Consider the following 4,215-nt stretch of genomic DNA (forward strand, 5'->3'; position numbering starts at 1 on the left):
AGTAAGTGGGTGGTGAGGCTTATCTCGTGGCTCTTGTGACGGGTGCTGTGCAATCAGTGTTGACTTGCGATCTTTTCGAGCTGGCTTAATATTGCCTTATTGAAGTTAGCGTGTACATTTATTTGAGGCTGACGTGGTGCTATTTGAGGCTTTACGAGCTACCAACAGTTCGGGCTAATGTGGGCTGATTGGGGTAGGGTTAGTTTGGCCATGGACTCTCAATAGTTGGCCGCTGGTACCACCTCATGTGTTTGTTGCCTCTCGGAGGGTGTCACACATCTTTTACTTTTACAATTAGCGTCACAAATGCATTCTAGAGCAAGTAATGAGTATGACATTTGGGCTCATATTCTGTGTATATCAACAAAGCCTTGACCAACATTACTATTAAACAAGAACTAACATTGTGGTCGAGATGGCATTTACTGCCAGTAGCAACAAGTTATCGGGTGATGCAATTTTTTACATAGATGATTTATAATAAGAAGCTCTTAGAAGAGTATAAATTTGATCTTAAAAGTGGTTATCATAAGAACGATTCCAGAAATGATTATCAATCTTGTTTTTTAAATGTCAGTCATCACAGCCATTGAGGACACTACTTTGCCATTTCTCTGATTAAGAATGTAAACGATAGTATTTATTCCCTTAGGCAAAAAAGATTTAGGAACAATTTTTGCCATTGAGGATGCTACTTTGCCATTTTTACAATGGCACAATTCTTATACTTTGCAGTTGCTCTTTCCAAAATTCTATCTCGATTCTGATTCCGGATCATGACTAGATGTAGATTCTATTTCCTGGATCCTTTCTAGTTCTTGATGTGCTTGTCGTGCTTATGTTGTTTTAGTTCTAACACCATGGATGTAGATTATATTCCCTAGTTCCTTTCCAATTCTTGATGTGCTTGTCCTACTTATGTTGTTTCGCATTTTGACACCCTTCCATGATACGGCTTTAGCTTTTGTTCGTTTACCAACCTTTTCAACTTCTCTCCATCCAGGCTTGCTAATCTAAAAGTTCATGTCTCCATTTTCTTGATGATCTTACACACTCTCCGTGTCATTTTCAGTTATGATACGGCTTTAGCTTTTGTTCGTTTACCAACCTTTTCAACTTCTCTCCATCCAGGCTTGCTAATCTGAAAGTTCATGTCTCCATTTTCTTGATGATCTTACACACTCTCCGTGTCATTTTCAGTTTTCTTGGGTGAGGTCCCATTCTTGAGGAGAATAACAAAACTGCATCTCCTTCCTCAAAGATTCTATTCCTACTTGGAGCTATCTTCTATTTTGAACAATTCTGTCCATGCACTATACAATCTCTTTTCAACTAATTTCAAGAGTTGTTCAATCCTAGGATTTTTTGATTCTTCCAGGGTTAACCTTTCTGCCATGGAAATTCATATGACTTTGGGTTAGGAATTCCATAAGTACCAGTGCGTCCAACCCATACACCATGCTAAATGGTGTGAGTCCTGTCGCATTCTTGGTAGGCTATCCTGAATGCCCACAATGCAGAGTGAAGTTTGGTGTCCCAATCTATCCTATTAACATTCATTGTCTTGATTAGCATTCCTTTCAGGATCCTATTCGTGGATTCTTCTTGCCCATTGGCGTGTGAGTAATAGACTGTTGATTTTGTGTATTTATTCATGTGCTGCTCTGTTAGCCTCTTAATCACTTCATTCAAGAAATGGCTTCCTTGGTCACTGACTATCTCAATTGGACATCCAAATCTTGTTATGATTTTTTTGTACATAATTTTTTCTACTAATGATGCCTTGTAGTCTTTCAGAGCTTTTGTTTCCACCCACTTTGTGCAATAATCTGTGGCAACCAATATGTACTTATTTCCTATCCTTTGAGCTGTTGGCTTAAATGGGCCTACAAAGTCCAGGCCCATTTTTGGGATGGCTTGAGTAGTAGTATAGGGTTATGAGGTATTGTGTTCGAATCATTCGGTTGCCCCAGCCTTTGGCACATATTACACTCTTTTATTGTTGCAAATGTTTGGGCATCTTTTAATGTTGTTGGCCACCATAGTCTTACTTGGAACACTTTCTTTCTTGTGATTTCTATGGAAAATGGCCTCCACTGATTCCTTAATATGCTTCTCTGCCCCAGCACACCTTGATGTTCTTGTTTAGGAACGCATATTCTCAGAATCTGGTCTATGCCCATTTTGTATAACTATCCTACTACCACCATGAATGACTTGCTCTGGAAAGTCAACTTTTTCCTTTGATCTTTGACATGTACTCTGGAAAAGCCAAGTCAAAAATTGTAGCATTTCATCATACCAACTTGGGTTGTCTCCATCTATGAGATGAAGAGGTGTGCATCCAAAAAATCGTCATCCACCCCATCTGGAGCTTCTATGGACTCTAGTGTGGATAGGAAAATTTTCACTGCATGTTTATTTCCTAGGATGTGTTTACTTGTGAACTCAAACTCTTATAGCAATAGCATCCATCTGGCTAGCTTGCTTGCACTGGGGGCTTGTTTTACCAGATACAAGAGTGCCTTATGATCCATGTGAAATTCGAAAACATTCCCCAATAGATAATGCATGAATTTCGTGATTGAGTAAATCATTCCTAGTGACTCCTTCCCAGTGTGGTGGAATAATTCCTTTCTACTTTAGACAATCTTCTGTTGGCAAAATACAATGGTCTGAACCATCCATCATGCGATTCCTGCATTAAGACACTTCTCATGGCCAAGTCAGGGGCATCCACGAACATGTGGAACACTAGCTCAAAGTTTGGTTATTGGAGAATAGATGCTAAAGACAACATCCGTTTCAAATTTTGGAATGCTTCTTGACATGCTCCTGACCAAACGTAGTCCACATCCTTCACAATTAGACTGTACAGAGGTATCGCTACATTTGCCACAGAAATCTCATGAACCTATTGTGCCACTTGATTAATCCCAAGAATTTGGCTAATTCCATATTATTCATCGGTGGTTGCAACTTTACTGTGATTTCTACTTTCCCCGAGTCCACTGCTAGTACTTCATGTGTCCCACAACAAGCATCCACTTGTGACTGCAAAGGTGCACTTAGTTGGGTTAAGAATCAGTCTTGCTTTTTTGCATTTTTCTAGACACATCATTATGTGCTTTATGTGATCTTTCTTTTTCCCATACACACTAAAGTCATCCACAAATACCCTCATGAAGGTGGTCAAATATTCATAGAATATTTCTTGCACCATTCTTTGGAATGAAGCCGGAGCATTCTTCAGTCCGAACATCATCACATTAGAGGCAAATGGACCCCATTTGGTCATAGATGCTATTTTTTCTTTATCTTATGGGGCCATGCAGACCTGATTGTAACCACACAATCCATCTAGAAATGAGTATATCTCATGTCCTGCTACTACAACATCCAATAGTGAGTCTATGAGAATGGTAGAGGGAATGGATCTGATATTGTAGAGGCATTTAGCTTCCTGTAGTCCATGCAAACTCTAAGCTTCCTATTTTTCTTGGGGACAATGACTATAGGTGATAGCCATATTGCTCTATTTATTTGGTAGATGAATGACTATAGGTGATAGTCATTCTACTCTGTCTATTGGGGACAATGACTATAGGTGATAGCCATTCTGCTCAGTCTATTGGGTAGATGAATCCCATGGGCCCTTAAGAGCTTGTCTATCACTTCCTTCACTTGCTTGGCATAGTTGGGATTCATCGTGTACCTACTCTGCCTTATTGGAATTGCATCCTCCTTCATATTGATTTTGTGCTGATAGAAGCTAGGATCAATTTCATTCATATTAACTTAGTTCCAAGAGAATACATCTTTGTAGGATTTCAACAGCTCTCCAAAATTTCTTCCTTAAATTCCTAATCTAGTTTTACACTAACTTTGACTTTTCTCGGCTCTTTTTCATCTCCTAGGTTTATTTCTTCCAGCTCATCTTCTTGTACTCTGATGTTGTGTCTCTTTATTTTGTACATCAGAGTCTTTTCCTGCTCTGCGTGTTAATTTTTCCTGACCGTCTTAAGCTTTTCCCCCATCCCATTCTTTTTGGTTTCCCTCATTCATTAGCAATTCTGGTTGAATGATTAGGACTTTTGGATCATACCTTTGAATAATCCATTCTATGTCCACTTCGAAGAGTGATAGCCGGTCCGGATTCTCTCTCAGGATCTGCTCTTCTTCATCATCATCTTCTACTCTTTCCAAGTAGTTTAG

This window comes from Cibotium barometz, chromosome 47, assembly GCF_041138505.1.
Source record: "Cibotium barometz isolate CiBa-2024 chromosome 47, ASM4113850v1, whole genome shotgun sequence".
Lineage (NCBI taxonomy): Eukaryota > Viridiplantae > Streptophyta > Polypodiopsida > Cyatheales > Cibotiaceae > Cibotium > Cibotium barometz.